The sequence below is a fragment of the Castor canadensis genome, chromosome 4, assembly GCF_047511655.1.
Source record: "Castor canadensis chromosome 4, mCasCan1.hap1v2, whole genome shotgun sequence".
In the NCBI taxonomy this organism is placed as follows: domain Eukaryota; kingdom Metazoa; phylum Chordata; class Mammalia; order Rodentia; family Castoridae; genus Castor; species Castor canadensis.
The window spans coordinates 81341230-81348679 of record NC_133389.1 but is presented as its reverse complement, the minus strand read 5'-3'; the positions used below and the strand labels follow the sequence as shown (position 1 = coordinate 81348679).

Below are 7450 nucleotides of genomic sequence, written 5' to 3'. Positions count from 1 at the left end.
AGTTGGCTTTTTTCTTTTGAGCTGGGGAAAGAACCCAGTTAACCCCATATTCTATCACTGAGGTATGCATCAAGCTTTGAGGTTTATTTTCATGTGTGTTTTGTTTTTCTGCTTTTTTCATTTTTATTAGGATGTATTCGTTGTACAGGGGGGATTCATTGTGACAATTCTGAATAGGCTTACACTGTACATTGGTTAGCTTGCTCCCAGGGAAGCTTGACCCTTTCCCTGCTCCACTTAAAGCAATTGTAAGAGGTTTCATTGTTCTATTTGGTATATGTATATGAAACCCATCGACCGTATTCCCTCACCTTCATCTCACGCAGTTCATTTTTTCTTTTTCTTTTTTTTTTTGGTGGTACTGGGAGTTGAACTCAGGACCTTGAGTTTGCTAGGCAGACACTTGAACACTTGAACCACTGCACCAGCCCTATGATGTTCATTTTTAAACTGCTAATCACAAAGAGAACACAGGAAGAAAGAGACTTGATAGCTGACTTTTAGAATTCAAGGAGAGATGGGCTTAATGTTCTACATTATGCTCACATAACAAAGGGAAGTCAGCTTCCAAACCCAACATCTTATTTCCTTGCCCCAGACCCTCTGTTGAGCTCCTGATCCAGCCCAGTCTCTTTACTTTGTCCCTTCCCCCCATTTTCTCAGTTTTTCCAAATCCCCCTCACTGTGTTTTCAATGAGTCCCCCAAAGTACCTGTGTTGGAAACTTAATCCCCAAAGCAACCATGTTGAGAGGTGAGACCTTTAAGAGGTGATGAGAACCTGAGAGGTCTGCCTGTGTGAATAGATTGTGGGAGTGGGGTCCTGACAAAAGGATGAGTTCAGGAGTTCACCCCATCCCTTCTGCCTTCCACCATGGGATGGTACAGCAAGAAAACCCTCACCAATTGCCAGTCCCTCAATCTTGACCTTCCCGGCCTCCAGAACTGTAGGAAATAAATGTTTCTTATGAATTACCTAATTTCAGGAATTCTGTCACAGCAGCATACATGAGCTCAAGTACCCTTGTTGGCTGGGTCACTTCAGTCCTTTACCACACTCCAGCTAAGCTGAGCAGAAAGGGTATTCTTGGAAAGCCACTGAGCAAACAGTGTTAACTGAGGAGCCAGAGAACCAAGGGAAGTGGGAGATAGAGATTGCAGCCAACTTCATGCTGTGCCAATAGTGTGGGTTGGAGGCAAATTTGGATGCTGCTCAGCCGAGAGGACAAACATCCCTTACCAGCAAAGTCTGTCTTCCAGACCCAAGCCACCCACCCCTCTGTGTTCCATTCTTACCCTCCTCCTTTTCCTATTTCTGTAGGCTTGGATGTGACTCATTTCTGAAGCCTTGCTTGGGGTAAGATTTATTTATTTCATACACATCATGCTAACCCTGGATGGCCAAAGCATTCTGTAGCTGACACTTGGGTGACACACTGTCTTAGAAATGAGAAGGTAGGTTCAGAGCTGCAGTCAGCACTGGAATGTGAGCCCACGTAGTCCTAGGCCAGTGCTGATGCTACCAGTCTTTATTTTCAGGGAATGCTGTGTGTGCTCAGGGCCCTAAGGTGTACTGTAAGACGGTAAAACAGCATTGCAGGGACACCTAAAGAACACAGATGAGTGCTGGTGGAGTGGCTCAAGGGGTAGAGTTCCTGCCTAGCAAACGTGAATCCCTGAGTTAAAAAAAAAAGGCACAGCTGAGGTGGGCTAAGAATGTAGTAGAAGGTCAGATCAACCTACACTAGGAACATTGTAAACTTTATGGTTTTTGCTACCTGGTCAGAAGGTAGAGACTGGACAAGACTAGCTATGTGATTTATAGGGCTCAGTGCAAAATAAAATATAGGAGGCCATGTTTGAAAACTAAGAATGTTAAGCCATGTGCTAGGCCTTCTAATGGCTAGGCCTTGTGAACTGGGCCAGGTCACACTCCAAGACGCTGGCTCTGTCTGGGGACTATTCCACCAGATACCTGCAGGCCATGCCTGGGGAAGGGATGCAAAAGGGTGCTTAGAAGGCAGGGACAAGCCAGGCACCATTGGCTCACACCTGTATTCCTAGCTACTTGGTAGGCTGAGATCAGGAGAATCACTGTTTAAGGCCATCCTGGGCAAAAAAGTTCATGAGGCCCCATCTCCAAAATAATCACAGCAAAAAAAAAAAAAAAAAAAAAATCTACTGGAGGTGTGGTTCAAGCAGTAGAGTGCCTGCTTTGGAAGCGTGAAGCCCTGAATTCAAACCCCAGGCCCACCTAAAGGGAAAAAAAAAAAGTCAGGGACAGATGTCAGGCTTTCCAATTAGAGAGCTCCCTACTTGCCGCCACATCTTTGTGGCTAGTTTAGAATCCAAAATGGGTTCTGTTTGAGACATTAAGAAGTTAGGAGATTTGAATTCTATCTTCCATCTGTGCAAATATGAATGAATTGCTTCCTTTCCCTGGTCCTCAGTTTCCTTATCATTATATTGAGGCGGGTGGCACTGATCTCTAAAGTTTCTGCCAACTCTAAGAGTTCTTTGAGTTGGACTTTTAATGCATGTGTAGTCCATGTGACATCAGCCATAAATGTGTTCTGTGAGGTCCTGAGCAGACTCATTCAAGGACAAAAGCTGAAGCAGGAAGATCTTGAGTTCCAGACCAGTGAGGGCCACTTACTGAGTTCAAAGCCAGCCTGGGCTGCATAGTGAGATCCTGTCTCCAAAAAAAGAAAAAGAAAGGAAAAGATGGTGAGAGAAAAGTTAAACTGGAATTTTGGACCCAATGCCCAAACTCCTAGGATTTTTTCCACATGACAGTTCTGGCCACTTGCCCTTATATGCCAAATAAAGAGGCATGGTGAAGGCAGAGAAAGGCTTATTACACAGCTTGGGACTTGCCATGGGAAGAGGCAGAGTCAGCACTTAACTTATCTTTAGCTACTTCAAGGTATAGACCTGAGATATTTTACCCTGTAGGTTTAAGTAGACAACTCTGGGCAGGAGACAAAAGTATGTGTAAACAGTCCCAGTCACAGGTGTGTTCTAGTTGGTCATTATCTCAGTACTTGTTCAGGGAGAGTTTCCAAAGTTGTAATCTAAGGTCATTGTCACCTGGAAGGTGGTTCATCCTGAGGAGGGTAGTTTCTGTCCCTTGTCATGAAGCTGTTATCATCTGTCTTTCCTGGAATCCAAGGTGAGTGCAAAGAGAATGACTTAGATCAAAAACAGATACAAAATGAAGGAGAGATACCATGCTTTTCTCCTGATACTAATTTGTGGGCCCAAGTAAGGCATCTTTACTTTGACTCTAATATGGAAGTCACCTTTGACCAGCTAGCAAGAAATATAAAACTTAAGATCCCCCCTCTCTTCTGTTGTGTGTGGGCAGGGCAGAGTGATGATAAGCTACAGAAAAGGGTGGACAACCAGTTCCCAAATAAATGTAAAGGCTGAGGAAGCAACCCTTAGCATTACAATCACATAGAACACTTGGCATGCAAAGTGGGTTTTGTTTTACAGCATGGGCAGAAATTTCTTGTGGATTTCCAGCAAGCAACAACAGGGGTCTCTGACTTTAAAGGAAATGACAATAGAAAAACAAACTAAAAATATGTGGTTGGTTTAGGGTTTTTACAGGCTCTTTAGGGGGGGCAGTTCAAAATTAATATCAGGATCTCGCTGTACGTTTAGTTTGTATACACTGATGCTCTCTTCCATGTAGTCCCATGTCATAGTGTGAGTTCCCTCAGTCATGATGACTCAGTCATTGTCTTCCGGGAGACCTGTGCTAATGAGCTCTTCCAGGTATTGTTCTAGAGGTGTGTTCAGAGCAGCTGGTTCAGATTCTGGTATGAAGAGGGACAGGGTTATGGGTGTGAGACACATTGAATTTGAAAACCAAATTTCTGACATTTTATGTGAAGATAAAGCAAATAAAAAACATCTCAAGCTATGGTACAGAAGAGCATGAGACTAGTGGGAGGAAAGAAGGTACAGAGGGGAGGGAATTTTTGGGGAGGTTTAACTGTTTATGTGAACACACTTATTCATTAATATTTGGAATAGTGTATAAAATAACTTGTGTTTACAATACCTTAAACATTTTCCTGTTTTGTTTTAGGATTTTTTGTTTTTGGTGGGACTAGCATTTGAACTTAGGACTTAATGCTTGCAAAGCAGTTGCTTTACTGCATCAACCATGACTTCAGTTCCATTTTCCTGTTTTGAAAAGTAAGATTTTTTTGTTCCACACTTGGGCCAATGGAGGGGCCCTTTGCAAGCAATGACCTTCTCATTTTGGGTGTACCATTTGTCCTCATTATCTTTTGTGACTCATGTCTGTTTGGTGTGACAATCTTTTTTTCTTTAAGTGTAATGTAATTTTCCTTCTCCAATGTCAGTTTCATGTTTTCCTCCAGAAATTGTGAGAAAAAAATCTTCATCGTCGATTCTTGATCCAAATTTGGCTTTTTCCTTTAGGATAGAAAAAAAATGTGTGCCAAGAAAAATTTCAGGAACAAATTGAACTAAGTCTGGTGGAATGAAAAAGTTGCTAAACATAGGTAAAAATTTAAGACCTGCTGATAGAGGAGAGACAAAATTCTCACATTTTTTTAGGTTCTGGAGTTCAAAGAGTATGTTAAAAAGCATTTGTAATTGAGAGCATTTGTGAAATTGTGCAAGATATGGACTCATAGCTTTGGAAAGGAGGCTTATTTTTATTGAAAAAACATTTTTTTGTGCTCAAGGTAGAGTCCAGGGTCTTGTGCATTCTAGGCATGCATTCTACCACTGAGCTTGACCTCCATTCTTGGGAGGGAGTTTTAAAAAGTTCCTACCTGGGCTGGTGGAGTGGTGCAAGTAGTAAGCACCTGCCCAGCAAGCACAAGGCCCTGAGTTCAACCCCCAGTACCATCTAAAAATAAATAAAAGAAAGAAAGGAAGAAAAAGAATAAAAAATTATTGTTTTAAACCATCAAATGCTGAGATAGTTTGTAATGCAGCCATAGATAACTGAAAGTCATGGTCAACTGTTATTTGGAAACTTCTGTGCATTTTTGGATTACTTATCTGTAATCTTGTCTGAAGTTTCTGATAAATAGAGAAATTCCCCATAATAATAGAGGTAGTGAAACCAGAGTTTTGGACCCAAGGCTCAAACTCCTGAGATTCCGTATACACCTGACCCTAAATGCCAAATAAAGAGGCATGGTAAAGGCAAAGAAAGGAGGTTTATTACACAACTCCTTTGCTGTGGGAAGAGGCAGAGTAAGCACTCAGCTCATCTTCAGCCATCTTTGTAGTGCAGACATGAACTGTAGGTTTAAGTATATAAAAGAACTGGGAGTAGGGGACAAAGTTATGTATAGTTAAACAGTCCCAGGCACAGCTGTGTTCTGGTTGACCATTAACTCAGTCCAAGGGTTCCCAGAGGGGTTCTGTTATCACTGTCATCACTTGAGGGAAGTGATCTGGTTCCCATGAGATGATCGCTCCTGCTCCAGGGTGCAACCTCATCATTAAAGGTAATTGTCCTCATTTGGAAGGGTGGTCTGTCCTGCAAGTCTCTGCTGTTCCTTATGGGAAGTTTCAGTCCATTGTCATAAAGATGTTACCATTTCTGTCCTTTCTGGGATCCAAGATGATTGCAAAGTGACTGCAAAAAGAATGACCTAGAGCAAAGACAGATACAAAATAGAGGCAGGGATGCCAAGGTTCTCCTGTTTTTAGTTAATTCATGTGCCCAAGTAAGGAGTCAGTGCTTTTCAGCAAAAGCAATTTGAGCACCTCTTACAGTAATAGTATGAATAATAATAAAATACTACTCTCATGATACAATTAGGGTTTGACATTTATGGAGTTTGTTGTATGATTGAAATCATAAAGAATAACTGAAATCTCATTTTTGTAAACTGTGAGTGCCACACAGATGTTATTTATTTCCTGTGTCAGAGGTCAAGTAAACAGTCCTCCATTTTCCTCAAAAATGAGGGTGGAATCACTCTTCACTCTTCCGTCTAAGAACACAGGAAGTCGTCATTCCAGGGATCTCACAGGAAGTCGTCATTCCAGGGATCTCACAGGACTCGTGGGAAGAGAGGGACTGAATGGGAGTCTTAGTGCCTGGGCTGGTTCCATATTTCCCCCTAGTTTCTTCTTGCTCCTGGATGGCTGCAAGAATCCAAAGACAACAGGTAACTCTCATGAGTGGGATGGGGGACCAGTGATGCCCAGGTGATGGTGATGGGGGTGTTCTGCCCACCGTGCTGCTCAGTGACTAGGATTTGAAGTTACACTCTGTCCCTCACTTTCTGGTGGTACACATCCCACACTCCCCTTGACACAGACAGTTGGATCCATGGCAGATTTATTGCCTTTCTCTCTTTTTTTTTTGAGTTTAAATGCACTTTACTTTTAGACAACCTACATGACATGGTTTTCTTAAAAACAATGCCTCCACTCCACATAAATCGCAGTCAAGAGAAATGAAGAACTCAAGGATGACATCAGTACCATTTATCTTAAGCCCTGATTTCATGTGGATGACAAGCAGCACCAAGTTAGGATGACAGGTGATAGATCCAATATAATTCTCCAATTTGTTAACATTTTTCCATATCTAAAACCATCCTTAAAGAAAATCATAGATGGGGTCACACCATCCTCATGGTAGTCCAGGAAAGCACATCTGGATTCATGTTTTCACCAGTGGAAAGCTGGTAGTTACTGAAATTAGCAAGGATGTGCTTGATTTGTTCTGCAGCCCCTGTTAGGAAAGGTTTTTCTCTTTCTGGTCTCTGTTCTTCAAGTTTGCCTTTGAGTGATTTCATGTGACCTTTGATATACTTCTTGTAGGCTTTTGTGAAGCTGGTTTCCTGTAAGTGATGGTTCATGACAGTGTCACCATCAGTGATTACTGTGCTTTCAGTACCCTTCATCCTCAAGACCTTCAGCGGAGGCATTTCCACCAATGAGCGAGTCATCAATGTCACCCTTGGTCCTACTGACCATCTTGCCCTCCCCTTCAGGCACAGCCTGTCCTCAATCTTCCGGATCTTGTAAATGTTGGAGAACAGATCATCATGGCTGAAGAGGTCCAGGTAGATGGTCGTAATGGTGGCTCAGAGGAGCACGGTGCAGCCAGAGCGGCGCTGGGTGAGGGTAGAAAAGCTCTCCCATTCTTTATAGGGCCAGTTTTAATTAGCACCCAAGCAGAGAAGCCTTTGCACATTTCCATATTAATAATGCCATGAACTCCCCAGAATGATGTCTGGTCCACTCAGAATGCAGAGGCTCACAGGGGCTGGGGAAGGGGCTTGTGAGCTGGGAAGCAGCAGTGTAGAGGTCCTGCCAGGGAAGCCTGGCCCTGAGTCACATTCTTCCCTGCTGGCTTCCTTGTGTCCCTACGCTTGTCATTATGGGGTCTCCCTTGAGAGTTTGAGTGGAGGGGACTCAGGGAATTCTGTCTGCTTT

The 7450-nt window shown here is 42.9% G+C and overlaps 1 pseudogene; it reads right to left on the bottom strand.

Annotated features, from left to right (window-relative positions):
- Positions 1–6487: 6487 nt before the first annotated feature.
- Positions 6488–7003, bottom strand: LOC109693809 (translationally-controlled tumor protein-like; annotated as a pseudogene).
- Positions 7004–7450: the final 447 nt, after the last annotated feature.